Source organism: Colletes latitarsis, chromosome 4 (assembly GCF_051014445.1).
Source record: "Colletes latitarsis isolate SP2378_abdomen chromosome 4, iyColLati1, whole genome shotgun sequence".
Lineage (NCBI taxonomy): Eukaryota > Metazoa > Arthropoda > Insecta > Hymenoptera > Colletidae > Colletes > Colletes latitarsis.
In genome coordinates this window covers 37,862,270-37,880,610 of record NC_135137.1, presented here as the reverse complement: position 1 = coordinate 37,880,610, position 18,341 = coordinate 37,862,270, and the positions used below count along the sequence as shown (strand labels likewise).

Genomic DNA, 18,341 nt, shown 5'->3' with positions numbered 1-18,341 from the left:
GAACACATTTTTCTATACGTCGAAATAAGGAAGATGCATGAATGTCTCTTTCGTTGCAGCTATTGCGTTTCTCGTTTCTTTCCGTGATCAATTATTCTCTGGACGTTCTTCGAGTCGGTTTACGAAACGCATAGAGGGATCTCGTGAAAATATTTCTTAGTTTCCCGTATTCCTAGTCGGAAATAAAGAGACTTAATCTCGGATTAAATTTCGGATCAAGCGATATTCGAGAGTGACTGACAATGCTGAGCTGCGCGCAAGAGGGTGTAAAGTAAGGTCGAACATAGGGTGTTAGCGTTTTACCTGCTGCTTCACCCCTTTCTGCAAGGGAAAGGGCTTCCTACGGCGCTTCGCTAAAGAAATAAGCCCCTAAATTTTACGAATTCCGAGAAGCTGAGTCTCGTAACGGTCACCATAAATTCATGCCTCCAGCTTTTAGCCCTGCCGGAGCTGCACGTTACATAATCAGCTTTAGAGCACTAGTTAGCTATCAGCGAGTGAAAATACGAATAAATTATACAGATATATGTATATGAATTAATGCTAATTAACGAACAGCATTACGATGTAAATGTATCGATGTAAGAACGTTATTTAAGTTTAGGAATTTAGGATTTATTCCTAGAGAGAACAAAATGAAACAAATCGTAAATCAAATTAAACGTAGTAAAGTTGCGGTACTTTGGAGAATAAATAAATAAATGGTCTGTTACGACTATAATCAACGAAATCGTCGACGACGAACGATTAGATTCATTTCGTTGGACCGGGGAGAACAGGGAAAGTTTTCGAAAGAAAATTCTCGATGCAAATCTGAAACTAAACTTTGCTTGTCCACGACTCGTCGGGTCTGGGGAATGTACTATATGAGTCGAGCTCGACAGAAACTTCAGCAATTACGATGTCGAAAACCCAATTAACATAGCCGCAACGGTCGCGTATTTTCAATAGAGAACGCGAGAAACTTTCCACAAAGGGTTATATTCTATACATAACGGAGTCAAGTTAAACAGTAAGAAGAAATTACTGGACCGGCACTGAACGAGTTAAAAATCCCGAGCAACGACTGCGACTGCCACGGTAAATGAATCGAAATATCGTGCTTTAAATGCTTCGCCGTTGTTACGCCGAAATTACTCGAATTCGAAGGAGAATGAAGAAGGAAGTCTGGAAAGGAGCGTAAGCATGAAACACTGAACTTTATAGTTTCCTCTTAATTAGAGCACAGTATCCAGATGTACAACGCAAGGACCTTCTCCTTCGTGACCCGCATACGGCATTTGAAAATTTCCCCGTAGACTCGGCGACGAAGAACGTGGGATCACGCGTCATAGGGGGAGGGGAGGGGGGGGGGGAGAGAAACCAAGAAAAACGAATCGCGTGTGTAATCGAATTAGCCCCAAGATTTTTGTTTCCGTTAATAGCGCTCCGAAAAATCGACTGTCGAGACGCGGACCTATTTCGCTCCATTCTCTCCCGGGTAATGTCTTAATTGGATTATAGGAAGTCCATTTACCGGTTGTGCGTGCCCCGGGACAGAGAAAACACAAGGGAAAAAGCACCGAACGAAAAGAGGAATTTCGTCCGTCGAACTTATAAACGATCGGGCCGCGCGTCCCGATTTCATTTCACGAGCCGTCGCACATCCCGACGTTTCTTCCTCTTCCTATCATAATTGTCATAACTTCCTGCATTTCCCTCGCCCTTCTATATCGTCGATCGTTCGTTTTTCTCTTTACCAATTCTCCGACTATACGACAGAAACGATCCTCCTTCTCTTCCGGCACCGTCGCCACCGGAGGAAGACATTAGAAATAAATTACCGAGACGCGTCAAAAACTGATAAAGTATTCCCGAAGAAGCAATATTAGCAAAGACGTTCGCGGCAATAATTCTTACCCCGCGAACGAACATTTAACCACCGGGACGGATGAATTATTGCGTTCGATGAATCGCCATCGTCCTTATTCTATTAGAGGGCTCCTGAAGTTCGTTGAATATACCGTTCCTTACGATCGGTCTGAGACCTTGGCTCCTTTCTAGTCGTAAGAATAGGTACATTTGTAAAATTACTAATATTTAAGTCTTTCGTATATGAAAGTACCTCGTCGAAAGTAACTATTGCTCGTCTAGAAATTCGACGCAACCCCTTTTGATTTCGATTGAAAGGACTGAAATTCTCGAAGAACGCAGAGGCTACGAAAGTTAAACGGAGAAATTTCGTATACGCCCAGTGGAGTTCGAAGGACGAAGTAACGAATTTCAAGAAACATTAGGCTCCCTTCGTGACGAAGCGGAAGGTCTGTCCAGCTAGGGGGCGAGGTTGGGTTAAGGTCAGACCGGGCCAGCCGAGTCGGGATCATCTTGGTCTGTAACCGATCGTAAAGGGATCGCGGAAAATGTCGTCGAAGGAAACCAAGGGAGACGGAAACCCGAAGAAGGAGAATCGGAGAGAGCAAGAGAGAGAACGTAGTATTGACGTTGCGCCCGCTTTTAAATATTGCATCCAAGTCACGTTCAGGACCGTATCCTCTCCACCCCCAACCCTGGAGCCCGGTGCTCCCACCGACAACTTCGAGTCACCCCCTTCCCCTTTTTCCAACCCCACCAGCCAAGCGGCTGGGCCGAACGTCGCATAACTACCGCAAGGTTTCCAGGGAGACAAAGGAAAAGCCTGGAGGAAAGAAGACAGGACGCGAGGACCGTCGAACGCGTGCGAGCGGGAAGGAGGGACAGGAACAGGGGGAGATCGAGGGAAGAAAAAACATCCGTGGCCAGTCTCTTTCACCCCGCGGTGCGGCGTAAAGAAAAAAAAGAAAAAAGAATGGAGAACGAAGGGTGGAAGCGAAAAAAAATAATGCACGGAGAGCGGTTCTGCCGTTTGTGCGGGAGACACGTTCGACGCTTCGGGAGAATGGAAACGAGAGTATGAAAGAGCGAAAGAGGTCCACTGAGCCGAGATGCGAAACTCTGGTTGCGTTCCCTTTGTCATCCACCTGCCCTTTTGTCGGCGCCGCGATCGTCGTAACAGACATTTTTTTCTAAACGATTTATTTAATCTACGGGCGAAAACACGAAACGTTCAAGGAGCCGCAACGCGACGACGTACGAGTGTTAATAACCGATCGAGTGAAAAGGAGAACGAGCAAGGATCGTGTGTTGCGCGAAAATTTTAAGTTCCACGCAGCGATACGTGCACCCTCGTAAGAAAATTTCAAGACGTAAGCAGGTAAGAAAACTCGACATTGACGCGGGTCGACCTTTAACGCGATCCCTTTGCGCGATCCTTGGAAGTCGTTCCTAGGGGTCGATCGTTACTTGATCATCGCGTTCTGAAATTTATTTATCGCGTTTGATGTAGGTCTCGACCGTAGAGAGCAACTGCAGAGACTTCCAAGAATCGACCTGCCGCAACGAAAATATATAAAATTCTAGTCTGTACGTCGAGACCCAGACCCCGAATCTCTCGAGCCGAGCGTGTCTTTAGAATCGCAGACATCTTATCTTATCGACTACCGAGGCGAATTAACGGTGTCAAGGACAACAACGTAAATTACTTTGTTGCCCTCTGTATGGTGTAAGTCCAAAGGGGGTGTCGCAAAATTTACGACCCACGTCTAAAATGAAGCCCAACCCGTTTGATTTATTCTTAGATCGATGGGCTTTCTAAATTACGTAAACTGTACAAAACGAAATTTTTTAATTAACGCAGACGGGATACAAATCCTCAGAAATGGCAGAAACGTATAGTAAACGTTCGGTACTCGATCACAAATTGCGTGAAACCGTCAATGAGACAGTGTATTGACGCGCGTATTGACTAACAATGGAGGTCGTTTCGATCACTTACTACGTTTGCGTTTCAGACACAAATTATTTTAGAAGCTTCTTAATTTAAATTAACTTGTAAATTTTACGGTGCCCTTTGTTATTTAACCTACATAAAACTTTTTACTCTTTTAAAGCGAAACTAGGCTCTTATCCTTGCAACGTACGCGATACAAAAATAGCAGACTGCCTTAGGGCACATTAAAGTCGAGCCTTCTTTACAACGCTCCTCGCCTTTTCATGATTCCGTAAGCAACGCGAGCAAAATATTAAAATGCGTAGTAATTTTGCGAAACAAATCCTGGCGAAAAGAATTTACGCAACACTGAAAATCAATGGTAACGACGTATCAGAATGACGATGGAACAAAATTACATTTTGCGCGGGGTGTACGCGAATGACGCAACAGTCACTCGACAAAATGACGTTCGTTACGCTTCGATAGTTATAACATTTGGCTTTAAAAATTTCGCGCGAAACTGCCGCACGGCACGCGAACGGACCTATAGAATGAGTCAGTTTAAAGAGAACACCGTTCGAACGACCCGGGAACACGACAGGATTGACAACGATTCAAGGCGACCACGAACAACACAAATTACACTTCGAACAAATCGAGCGTAAGAAAAAGAATATTCACTTACCCTATATGTGAATCTGGAGTGTCTTCTCCGTTGAATATTTGAAAGAATTAGGCCCCGCGTCAGCTGTTTCTTCTATGTCCACCGTTTGTCCATTCACCTTGAACGGGCACAGATAACAATGAAAAACGAACGCGAGAAAAAGAAGCGAAAAGAAGACGCGCGACACTACGTTACACTGTACGAACGAAGGGAGCGACACGCAGCGCCAGGACAAGGTTAGAAACGCCGAAATGCCTCGGCGATAAGCACGGACCGTAACGTCTAGTTCGCCTCGAGGGCGTCGCGGCGCTGTCGGGCGACGATGCGACCGCGTTCCTACGATACCCCCACGAAAGTGTCCCCCGTTTCGTGCCTTTCTCCCGCGCAAACGCTATTGGCCACCCCTCCGATCATTTCCCCACTACGCACCAAGTCTAGGTATGTTGGTTTTTCGACCAACGTGCTGTCCGCTAATTTTCACGATGACCCTTGTATTAATTATCGAAACGGTCTTCCAAAATTTCTGCCAGCGATCCCGCCAATCACCGCTCGTTATTTGTCGATGCACTAATGGGCTTCGTTCACACCGAGCACATTCTTAATACGCGAATTGTAAACTAATGCGCCTTAACAGTTAATTTGACTATGTTCACACCAAACGAGAGTCTGGTTTATACTTGTTTGAAATATGTTACGAGTTGGTGTGTTTTTTGGTTTTATGAAAGTTCGTAAGAATTAGGAAGTAGGAATTACGAGAATGTTTGTTTCGTCCATTAGTCGTAAAATTTACTTACGTTGAGTTAACCTCTTGCTCACCACGTGCCTGAGATCGTATAACCTATATCAGCCTAATGAAGCTCGCACGTTATTATTTACACCGTGTCTAATTTCTTTAATTTGTAATTTGTCTACTACGAATAAACCATATACACCGTGCACATATCAAACGTTCAGTGAGAATGTTCGTTTAGAACATATTCTGTGTGAAGTTGGCAACGACTGAATGCACGTTCGAACTGCACGGTTCGTTAGTCATACGCAGTATCTTTAATTAGTTAGAATTTTATAAATAAATTACATTAGAGAAAATAATGTTTTTAAAAATTGTTAATTTAATTTTTGACTCGTTTGCGTATTCCAGATTAATATTTATTTTCTGATATTTTATATGAACAGAATGCATATAGTTTGTCAATGACTTCGGTGATAGTTGCAAACAATGGCGATTGCGCGGTAGGAAGTGGCTTGCAATCTTTTCAATTCATTTTTACTTATTTCTCGTATAAACGTGTTATTTGCTATCAGTGTGTCAAAAATTCATGAAACAACTTAGTGGCCTACGAATCTCGCGTTCAACAACAGAAACAATCGTCTACGCGAAGTATATCATCGTCGAAGTGCGAACGCGTCGTTGAAACGTTGTTACGTGCAAAGAAGAAGCTAAATACATCGACGATTGAAATATTCATTGGAGATTTGGAAATATTTGGAGCTTCTCAAAGAAGACAACATCCGTATGCTTCTGGCATCAGCTGTAATAATTGGTAACATCGATGGGTGAGTGATCTTATATTATTTTATATCGATTGCTGTAGTTTGATCTCATCTCGTGAGCAAAAGTAGTCAAAGCGAATCATAGATGTCGCCATTACCTAGTTACAATTAAAACGAACCGTTAAACACAACGTGTATCGTCGACAAGAAAACGGAATAATAATAAAATTGAAAAGGTTATGTATGCAGTAGCGAGGCGTTCTCCCGGCTAATCGGAATCACGTTAATGATTATAATAGACAATAGGTTCGGGAAGCGTGGCACGAACGGTATATGTAATTGTGTACTTGCCAGAAGGGAGGGCTGCAAAAGTGAATCGTGGGCTCGTGGCACACACTCCTACGACAACCGTACAAAAATCAATACGTACAGCTACGAGCATTCACAATTTACAGTTTATCTATGGTTTTTAAGCAAATCTATTACGTTACTGTTTTTATTAAAACGCACCGGATCGTGAACTGACGGCAATATCGCGGATCGTACGAGCCGCTGAGCAAATAGGTTTCTAAATCTTTAACCGCGGATTAAATGGTACAATTCGAATATCGTACGAATAACAGGTCATAGTTTTCATGAAATGTCGAGTTAAATTATAGACTTTTATTGGAATACCGTAGGAAACATTGAAAGGTTTTTGATCGGCACATTTGATACAGTGTTAGGTTAGGTTTTATATACAGAGTAAATCTCTGGAAACTCGTCAGATATAACTTTTCGTGTGTTGATTTTACAGGAAAATATTTTGAACGAAATGTATTTTGTCTGGAATGGAGACATTTGGGTTAATATTGTTAGATGTATACTAAAATTATAACAAGATCGATATTTTCATGTACACCGACGTCTTTGCTAATTTGAAGTGCATATCACGCCCTGCGAGAGGCATTTGCAAACATTCGGCGATCCCAGACTTGTTAATTATTCGAACCCCTAGGTCAGACAGGAGCTATTACCCGTCTGCGTCTGCAAAAAAGTACCATTTCCCAAGTAATTTTGCGTACTGCGGGCAACGGCGACCGTTTATTTATTAAAACACTCAGTGGTATGGACCTCTTTAAATCACGCGCATCCCTCGAGTATCCGTGTCTCTCTAATATTTATTAATCTCATTCGAGCTGACCGCTCTTGGCACGAACACATACTCCGCGTTGGGCATTCGTTCGTTTGAAACAAACCGTTGCAATATTAAACACATCTTGATCGATGATCGCGATACCCTTCGATGATCTAACAAGAATGATACATTTGAAAAGTCCATTTTGATTACTACAAATTATGCTTAGTCTTATTCTAAAAGCAGTTTCCACAAACAGGGTATTCGGTCACCCATGGGAAAAATTTTAATGGTAGATTCCAGAGATTAAAATAAAATGAAAATCAAGAATACCAATTTGTTGATCGAGGCTTCGTTAAAAAGTTATTAACGTTTAATGTTCCGTCTGTAGAATGGCAGTCTGCGAGCAGTTGCATCCGCGTAATAGTGGTTCTCTGTTCGCGGACTGCCGTTCTACAGGCGGAACTTTAAACGTTAATAACTTGTTAACGAAGCCTCGATCAACAAATCGGTATTCTTGATTTTCGTCCTATTTTGGCCTCTAGAATCTCATATTAAAATTTTTTCCCACAGGTGACCAAACACCCTGTATATTAAGTACATTAAAAAATCCGCGTACGTCTGATAAATGTATTCTTACGAGATCGTGGATATGGAAATCGCGACTAGGCGAGTGTCGATAACAAGCTATTACATAAACACCGAACTCTGATACATTAGAGCTGTATAAAATTAATTAACGTGCCACTGCGCCTGACAGGAAATTAACAGCCATTGTCCGGTATATCAATTTATTAGGTTCATCCGCGCGGTTGATAGCGTGAAAGCGAGCACGGACATTAAACGATTATATTTTCGAGCAGCCCCGTATAAGCAGGTACGTTGATCAGGGTCGGCTCGGGCAGTTTACACGTCAAAGTTTACCAAAGGTTCTTCAGGGCCGATGCACCGGACCTTCCCGTTGCACGGTGTACACTTCTATCGTGGACACTGTGTTCATTATCGCACGCGCAGGTATAAAGGGCTATACCCGGAATACCGAACAACGACGCCTGTGTGCGCTTGCTATAATATATGTGTAATAATAACACGTACTTACAGAAATAGTCGTAACGGGACGACCGTGTACGTGTGCGCGTACACGGCGTCACGGAGGGGCAGAATGGGGCGAGTCAAGGCGAGCGCATTAGGGGTGGGTGATTGTAATTTCACACATGACGTAACGCATCCCCCTACCCTCTATTCTGCCGTCACCACCCCTCAGCGTCGCTTCGTCTCTCCGCTGTATTTTGCTTTCGTACGTTCAGCATACGCGTGTCTACACACACGACGGAAGGAAACCCCGGTCTTCTGTGTTTCTCCGTATCCACCCTCTCGCGCCCACCCTCCCTTATCACTTTGTCTCACCGTAACTCCTTGTTCCTCGCTTTGCCCGCCCAGGAGACGGCGCTTGGCGCGATCTTTCTCCTCTCTGGAACCGCGACCATGTCCGTAGTGACAACCAAAACTGATGGTCCCGCGCTGAGTAGAATTTTCGGTTGAGAGCACGACACTGATAGCCCTCGGATATAACCGAAGAAGGGTGTCGTCGACGAGAGGAATTAGGCATACACGGCGAGGATTCATCGTCGTTCAGCGTCGCGGGCCGACATTACGAATTCTGTTTTGCCGTTAGACACGCCGAGTCACGGGCGGCAGCTTGCTTTATTAAGAGCAGCTCATTACGCGTAAGTGGATGAAGTAATACTTTGAGGGATAATTGAAGGATACGCCGTCGTCGTCGGTCGTTCATTGTCGACCTGGCTTTCCATTCGCCTGCGCAGACGTCGTCTTCCCGTGCTTTCTTGTTCCTCACGGTGTCTCGGATTAGAACTCGTTTCCGTACTGATTAAAATTTCCGGTTGAAAAGACGACGCTAATATGTCGGGGATCGTCTCGTCGGTCTTGGGTGCGAACGACTCTGTATATCAATTTTATGTTAGCAAATTTGCACTCGGTAATGGCTGGAAAAGTATGAATCGATAATGCAAACAGTGTTAAAATGGCTATTGTTGGTAAACGGTGCTTCACCAGGAAGTAAAATCCCCGGGAAAAAGAAATCGTCGTGATTAATTCGCTGCCTCGACCGAGTGCAAAAACGAATACGATTTCGAAAATCGTTTTCTAGTAGCTGCTGATGCAGCGATATGTGGTATGAACGATATCGGTGCACTTGTAACGTTCAATGAACCGAACTGCGACTGATTCCGTTATCTCTTGCTATTTGTCGAATGCTGGTCTCTGGATTTACAATAGCTGCAGTCAATACATTAATCGCATTATCGTCATTTGTTACGAACATCCTTCTGTTTGGTGTTTTGTAATATCCACAATACGTTGGTCGTTTTAATATCAAACCTTTCTGCATGAGCTTCACTAGCACGTTAATCTAATAATCATATTTTAAATCACTGTCTATACTATAGGGAATACCAACAATTATCTGTTTTGCTATCGAGTGTGCGAAACTAGCTGGAACGATCGATATCTAGGTAATCTGAAACAGTCGACGGATGATTGCAAAGCTACAACATTTTTAATAGACTAACAGAACGATTTATGATAGGACAAACTTGTAGTATTCTCGGTATCGATAAACCAGGGCCAAATTTAATTTAGGACAAATATCGAGGAACACAGGGTTTGATGCAATCAAGACCAATCTGTACGTCGTATAGTAAAATGCAATTCCCGCGCGAAAAAGTTTCCGAGATACAAACACAGCTACGGGGAACGGGCCATAGTAACGGAAAACTTCATTAACGATGAAAAATGTTATGCAAATCTTGGAAGTTGTAGTCGTTCGAAGGTACACGCCATGGAACTTTGTTCATTAAAGGCACTAGTCGCCGGACGGATTGTTGATCATTCCTTTAATTAAACGCACTTTATCTTCGGGCAGCTTTGGCAATTAATTCCCGCGCAAACTTTGAATAACTTCGCGCCACATTCGTGCTCTGTAAGTTCCTCGCGTGTTCGTCGTGTTCGGGAATGCGTGTTTCGTTCCATAAAAATGGCGAAGCCGATGCGCACCTTGGACCACCGGGGGTTGCCTTTAAACATTCAGAAGGGTTGTTGTCTGTGCGTCTCCGGTCCGCCAAATATCTCTTCGCCCCTGCCCCCTCTTTATATGCCGCTTTCAGTGATATTTAATAACTCCGAACCTGAGGTTGGCCCGTGAGAGAGGAGACGGCTATAGATGGGAAGACGTAAAAGGAGAAAGATAAAGCACGGAGGAATAGGTTCGGGAGGGAGTGCCTTATCAAAAATTAAAATTTCATTCGGCCAGACCGAGCTTCGCTATCTGGATCCTCGGGGCGGTTTAGAGCTACCGGAAGCGAAACTAGTGCTACCAGCACCGAGGGAGGGGACGAGGCTGTAATCGTGAAAAACTAACTTTCGCTTCGAGAAACTTTCGACCGTCGTTTGGTTCTTAACCACTTCCCCTTCGCGTCTCTTCGTTTTGTTCGAGTTTAAATCTGGAGTGGCTCCAATACTCTTATACGCGCCTCTAGCTTCGAATTCGAATTCATGATTCGAGCACAACGCTGCCTCGTTTCTTGCAACGTTCCACGTTAGGGATACTTGCAACGAAATTGCATCCACTACTGTTTACGTTTCTTCACCTCGAACGCTTGGCAGTTGCGTAATTTAAAACCCAATTGAGGAAAATATTGTTGTTGGGTAATAGTTTGTCGAGCTACCTTCGAAAGATCGTTTTCAATTCGAGGAAACCTTTGCGTATGAAATCCAAGTATATTTGTTCTGTTTCCCTCGTTGATCCGGCGAGGCATCGCAATCGAGCAGCAACGACGGTTTGCGGTAACTTTTCAATTGCGTTCATTGTGTCCGCGGACTTAATTGCCCGTTCCCTTTATCAAGGATGTAAATAACGCGCCAGATGGAATATGAATTTACCATTTCTGCCAGTCCCGTTTCAAGTCCCTATGTCGGTCACGATAAAAATGCAGAAAATGTAATTTAAAGACGAGCGTGGTTCCGGCTCGCTTTTAATACCCAAGCCAGGCTTCCGACGGAGCTTTATCGTCGTGTTACAAAGGCTATTAACATCTACCCGGGAGAAAGATTTAGACGCGTAATTACACGGGCGAATCTCGGACAAGTATCCGCGAGAGTTCGAGCAGAAGTACAATAAAAACCACGAAAGTTGCCCGTTCCGTAATAATAGGATCGTCAACATTCGCAAAATCGAGTCGAAACAAATAGTCACACCTTATAAACAGTTTCCTCCTTACCGCGTCGTGTTTTGAACATTTTCATTTTTTATTTAAAACCCTCCAATCTCCGAAAAAGCTTCGTGTAGTAGTTTATCTTTGCTTTTGAAATCTCAAATTCAATTAATTTAATGGCGATGATACAAAAAGCCATACTGGTGCATGGATACAGATATTTCTTTACCTTTGTCCACCATAACTGTATATATTTCATCGCGTTCGGTTCGCTAAATCACCTAACAGTCTCCTGATAAATTACATACGCGTTCTAGCTTCAAAATAAATCCTAAAAATTGGCGGTTATTTAAATTTGTTAAAAGTACTCGAGGCTGTTTTGATCCAGCCCATCGACGAATTTTAGGGAACAGCTGTAAATTAAATGGGTTAATGCGAAATTAATTGAACCGTGTATCGTCGGTTTCAAAGAGTCTCACGATCCGCCAACCACGGAATGATTAATTCCGGCACATGGGGTTCGCTGGTCCTTGCGCGGGCTGCACGAAAACCCTTTCGCGAACCACCAACGCCGCTTTTATCTTTGATTTTAACTGCACGGCGATCGTATAGTACCGCGAGAAAAAAGAACTATCCGTGATCTTTGCAGAATTTTCCTCGCGTCGACGGTTGATCCGCGAACGAGCGCAGGAACATCACGCTCGAACAGAGGTGAAACGGAGAGGGCTGGAAAATACGGAGAGCGAGACAAACGAGGGTTGAATGGCCGTTCGCAAAATTATTGGGTAGAAAGAGGGAAATCGGGTGCAATCCGTGCGCGGCTAACCGCAAATGCCGAACGAATATATTCGTCCCTTTCTCGTTCTCTGTTCCACCTTCGTTCGCGCGTCTTTCCATCTTTCTCCCGCTCGTTGCCTCCTCCCTCTCGAATTTCCTCGCCACCCTCGCCTTTCCCTCTCCTCTTTCTCTCGGTCTGCTCATCGGAAATCATTGCCACGCCGCCAATTGTCAGCTGGTGGTACGGCGGATTGGCTCAGGCGCAAACGCCGTTACCTCTGTTGTTCGAAACGCAGATCGTTAAAGAGCTTTAAAGGCCGTCGCACACTTAACAGCGCGACAAATGGACAGCATTAACCCGCCATCCACGCGTTCGCCTTACTCTAAACACTTATTTAAGTATGGATGCATGCATAAATTACACCATCGACGAACCGACAACGGTGCAAATCTTAGGAAGAACGATTTAACGATCGAATGACGATGCCGTGTTGATCGCGAGGCGGCTAACGAGAGAATAACGAGAAACTAATCGAATCACTGCGACAACATACAGGACGTTTCACAACACGGGCCACATATTGCAACAAGATTTGACTTTGTTCTCAAGTTGTAGGCGTTCCTTGTTAGTAATTAGTTGGATATAGTAATGGAGATGTTTGTAAATCTACTGTTCGTTGATTTGGTTATCTCGATTGTTCCAGGAATTTTCAGCCCTGGTTTCCTGCAATAATTTTACGAATTAATTTAATATATTTTTCTGGAAATACCACACGATAATCGTGTCAGCTTCTAGTAGCGTTTTGGTACACGCAGTTTGCAAAGCTTCAATGAAACAGAATACTCCGGTTGTCATCAAATTATACATAGCGTAAGCACTTGCTACTTCATTGGTATTGTACTGGCGCCAATATGGTAATGTACAGCAAACAGCATCGCCGCGTTGACAATTTGATGTTGCAGTTCATTTGTTGTGTTACTAACAAGGAACATCTGCGAAGTTCCCTTCTCTGCTTGAATTTCGTGAAAATTAATTGAGATCTGCTGGAATAATTATATAAACTGCAACGAAGTATTGTTTACAGGATAGACTGGACACTCCATGAAACATTCTAATCCACAACTAATGGAATCAAATGAAGTATATCCATTTTACTAAATATAGGATAACATAGATGGGACTTGCAAACCTTTATATTCATTCTAATATATTTAATAAACCTGTACAACTGGATAATTCAAAGCATGGAACTACATGTAACCCGGTTAACCAGTTACTATTGTAATTCGCCTTAAGAGCGGGTTAATCGAGTTACCCACATCTTGGTGCCTTGTGTTACCCGGATACGCGGGTACAGCGCGATAGTAAGAACCAAACCCAGTTAGGTGTAGCGTTAGGATCCCTGGTACAAACATATCGCCATTACAAATTCTGGAAAATCTTTGGTCGCTTTTTATTCATAAAACATTCAAACCCAATTCCTGAACGTAGATGTACACGTCTAAGTACACGTCTCCCCGCATGGTCTATCTAAAATTTTCGTTCCGAACGCGTAGATCGCCGGTCGATCGCGCGTTGCATAGGTAGTTTCAAATTTTAATATCGCGTCTCTGGTTGAGTTTTATTTGGAACGGAACAGTGGCATGCAAACGTTTTTCGAGACTTTCCGGGCGGTAACCGTTTACGTGTTCGCTGCTCGAGGGAAGAGCGACGGGGTCGGGGGTATCCTACAAGCTGTTTTACTCGAAAACTTTCTTCCCCGGGATAAAATGGCGAACGTAAAAACCGGCTGGTTTACAGAGGCCGAGTCCCGAACGCTTTTCATATTTCCCCTTTAATATCTCTCGCTGTTCCGCGTCATTGTTCCCTTCCGTCCTCGCGGTTCGCCTTCGATCGAGCCGTCCTTCTCTCTCGGTCTGCTCATCGGAAATCATTCCCACACCGCCAATTGTCAATCGCCGGTAGCCCGGATTGGCTTCGATCCAATACAACTAAGTTCCCCCCTCCCTCCCTCCTCCCGGATTCTGCGCGGGCACGATCCTGTTATCCGGATTGTCCGGAAATCCGTCAGATCGAGACAATCGATGGAACCTATGGACCTGACTGCCGGAGACGCGAGAACGGTCCAAATGGGGCGTGATTCGTGACCCGGGGACGGCGGAGATTAATTTACCCGGAAAATTCGAGGATTAAAATATATAGTCGACGAGCGTATTGAATTTGTACATTCGCTTGTTTTGTCGCTGATTAAACGTCGATCGATAGGCGCGGATGTTTACGCCCGGACGCGTCCCCGGGATTCCCGCTTTCTAATAATTCCGCTTTACAGAACTCTGACCGAGAAACGACGCCACCGACTTGTTATTGCTTCCATGGAAATGAAAAGATTCTTTCGCCGAGTAAAAGTTCTCAAAGAGAACTTGAAACGATCAGACGCGCTCGTAAAGCGAGGAAACCGATGCGGTCCGTTAAACGTTCCGACCAGCTGAAAGATTTCTTTCTCTCGCATCGCGGCCGGGTCGAAGTATAATAATTTTTCATTTTATATCGCCGTCGAAGGAAAAGTACTGCTTTTACCGATTCAATGAACAGCAAGACGTATTAGCAGAAAATAACTCCACCAATTATTTTATTTACGCGGCTCTTTTTCATCCCTCGACAGAATTGACGCGGAGAGAAAAGGAATTTCATCGCGAACGCAACGTTTCTCGATTCCATTGTTCCCCGAGCTAACGAGTACACGTGCCCGTGCTACATTATTATTATTTTCCGCCCTTTATTTTCGCTTTTTCGCGAACCGTGGAAATTTTCCGCCTGATTTAATCCGTTTTAACCATCGATGCATCTTGCTTCCCGAATGTTTTGTAAACGAAGCGCCTCGAAGGCTCGTTATGTCGAAACGTCGAATAGGAATGAGAAATTGATGAAATTATTTATGGCCAGAGATATTAGGTGCACGCAACGAGCTGCCCTAAAGGATCGTTGCGTGCAGCAAATTTGCATCGACGTTTACAACATAAATCGTCGGGGCAACGGCTGGTCGCGTGGACGAAGCCTTTCAGGAAGTACGAGTTTCCTCGGGAATTTACCGGGAAATGTTCGGCGAGAATACCTGGTGGTCGATGAGGAGGATAACTCGTCCCCGAAGTGCGGTAACCTCGGCAAAAGAGTTCCGGGACCCACTCTTGTACCGCTAGAATGTCTTATGATCCGTGCAAAATGAATGCAGGTTGCATCCTTTTCATCCCTTCTATCGAGCAAACCGGTAAATCGAGCGTGTCCGTGAAAAAGAAACGCGGAATTTCATTCGAATCCTTCGTCGTTTCGGTCTCGCCCTCTTTCTTATTTATTCTTTATCTTTGCCGGAAACGGGGAGCAACGGCTCGATAAAAATATTTACATAGAAATTGCGCCGCCGAAACGGGGACAACAATTTTCTTCGCGCGACGGTCGTTTCTCTCCCGAAAGAAACTATCGAACGCGACGGAAATTCGTTGCGGCGAGATGGCTTTGCCGACGCTGCAACCGAAGGCGGCAGCCACGGGGCAAATTAAACCGTATTTTCGACACGGCGAAGACGTTACGCCAAAAAAACGAAATGGAACCGTGACGGAACGCAACGATGTATTTTCCGACGGCTGAGAGACGAGCGCGCGGTAGTTTCGCCCGTTTCGAATGCGGAAAACATCCCCTCGATGAGACGATGCGGTTACGTCGGTTTCCTACTTCTGCCTCCCTTTTCGCATCTCTCTTCCATCTCCCCCCCCTTTAACTGTACTTGCGTATCCCGAACAGGTTACAAACGACGGGCACGGTATTACAAGCCGCAAATTACACCCCCCTCAACCCCTCCGTCGTGGCCTCGCTGCCACGTGAATGTGCGAGCCCAAGACTGCCGGATTACACCCCTGACTGCGAGACCTTCCGCCGGAATACCTCTCTCTGCCCTCCGCGAAAACGGAACGATCCGGGTTTCCGAGATAAATTTGGGGCGAAGAATATTAACTGTCGTTAGACAGACAATTATTGAGACCCCGTGACGCGCGAAAATACTTCCCGTTCCGCCACTTATGCCTCTTTCGCTCTTATTTATTACGGACTCCATTACGCTCTGGTAAACGATCCACCGATCAAAGTCGCTGTAAAGACATCGAATCATTTTATTTTTATATAAATCTCGTTGGAACGTACCCCAATATTTTCGTTTACATTCGGTTGCCGACAAATTGCGTAAATTTAAAGTTTCTTAACTTTTGTTCGTAAGTTTATATAAATGCGTAATCCCTCGTGTAAAACGATGTCGCGGGCTCGAGCCATCCGTTCATAAATTACAATATTCACGGGGCCATCCCCTCTCGTTCATCTGCTGCGCGTGCCCCCTCCCTCCTCCTCCCGAAAGTTGCAGGAAATTCGCTGCAGAATTAACGCCGTGGATTTCGTAAACGATGAATTACCACGCGCCGCGGCTCTCCTTTAATCGCGCGGATAACGACGGCGTCTGGTATTTCTAAGTTTGCGCCGATAACGAGAATAGATCGAGCGCCGATCGATAAACGATGAATCGTTTCTGTCGTTAATTAGACTCTCGGCAAACGCGTTTTACGTGATCCATACTCTCACCGTTGGGAAAATACGATCGCGTGGGAATCAATTTTTGCCGAATGTTTCCTTCTTCGCCTACGGATAACGTCTGTTTATCTTCCGATTAACCGTTATTCGCGTAACGACGGTAGCGCGTGTTTTGTCGGGAAGATTAACTCGATACGCCTTGAAAAAAGATAAAGCAACAACTTCCGTTCTGAGCAGTTTAAAAGGTCCGCGACGATTTGTAGTATTGGAAAACGCTATAGGGATTCGGTGGTTGTTTTGTTGCACGACTCGTGGAAAAAGCTCTTTCACTTAATCTGCACCGTTTTATATCGAAAAGATTTTGTACAACTTCCCAATAAGTTTAATTAGCAGGGGGGAAGACGTCGGCTCAGAAATTACCTTTTTGAAGGAGCCAGAATGTTTTCGGCGTAATCTGGCGCCACGGCTTTATTTTCCGGAATTACGTGGCCGCTGGCGTAAACGCGTATCTAGAATCCTCGTTTCATCCCACGGCGATCCTTTTCTCTTTTTCAGCTTTAATAACGCGGCGCAAAGAGCTGTGCAGTATTACGTCGCCCCGTTAATTAATTTACACCGGGGCAACACTGGATTACGAAGCCCCCGAACGATTCTATTTCTTCTCGAACAGGGTGTATTGAAAAGCCATAAAAAAGTGATGTCTACATTTACCACCCTTGCACGTCAGAACACGTTGACTCGTACAGGGGGATAAAGTGGTCAGGGAAACGGACGAACGACCGCGCAGAGCGTCGGTTTATTTGTAAACAATTCGCAATGCGTGCGTACAAATACGTTCGTAGATAGGAATAGAGAAAATCCATTGTTCTTTGAAATTTATCGTGCCCAAAATACTTTCTTCTAAAAGCCACTTTCAGATTTGCACGGAGAGACGAAAAATAGAACGGTGGGGTTGTCATGCGGTACGATGGAGATAACCTCTCGGTAGCCTTCAACGAGCAGCTGATTTTTATCGGTGTACAACAACCAACCAACTTGCTTCACACTTGTCACACACATATACGTTCTCGTCGCTTATCAAACAAACGCCCAATAACCTATATTCACTTTGTTTGCAATCGATCCGCAAATACGGCTACTCTATCCTCTACCATAGTGTTCCAAACACTGTCCGTTCGCGCCTAATACAGCAATTCCGACGAGTTTCGATTGCTGTAAAATTGGGAATAAAATATTGCCCGAAAGCAAATTGCTCGGCAAGTTCGAGCATTCTCGCGAATACGCTCCGTTACTTATACACCGCATGCAACGCCCGGTGTATCGCGAAACGGCGTAGTAAGAGTTCTCAAGGAAACAAAACAGTTTTCCGATAGTTCCTTCAGTGTGAAAACGAACAGAGTTAGCGGAGCCTAAGCCATTAGTTTGGTAGTAGCTCCGGTATGTATCAGCGTGGAAGGAGGATAAATTACGAATTCGAGTTCAGTGCTTATCGAAGATTTCATAAAGTTTACTGTTTCGAGGGGCCGCTGCATTAAACGGAATATACTTGCAACGGAGTATGCAATTTTGCTTAATGCGAGTCACGGTATCGAGATGAGGGAGTCACCGAACCACAGAAACGTTAATTTAGTATATTACGTACTTATAGGATGAACTGTTGTCGGTAAACAACACGTTAAACCGCGAGATGATAAGTAACTGCA

General features: G+C 44.5%; 1 protein-coding gene across 1 annotated transcript in view; it reads right to left on the bottom strand.

Annotated features, from left to right (window-relative positions):
- The window catches only part of LOC143341448 (protein Fe65 homolog), a 158,854-nt gene extending 154,096 nt beyond the window's left edge, over positions 1 to 4,758 (bottom strand). The window contains exon 1 of the mRNA XM_076764451.1: positions 4,473 to 4,758. The gene's annotated coding sequence lies outside the window, so the exon portion shown is untranslated. The remainder of the gene's footprint in view (positions 1 to 4,472) is intronic.
- Between the last annotated feature and the right edge of the window lie 13,583 nt (positions 4,759 to 18,341).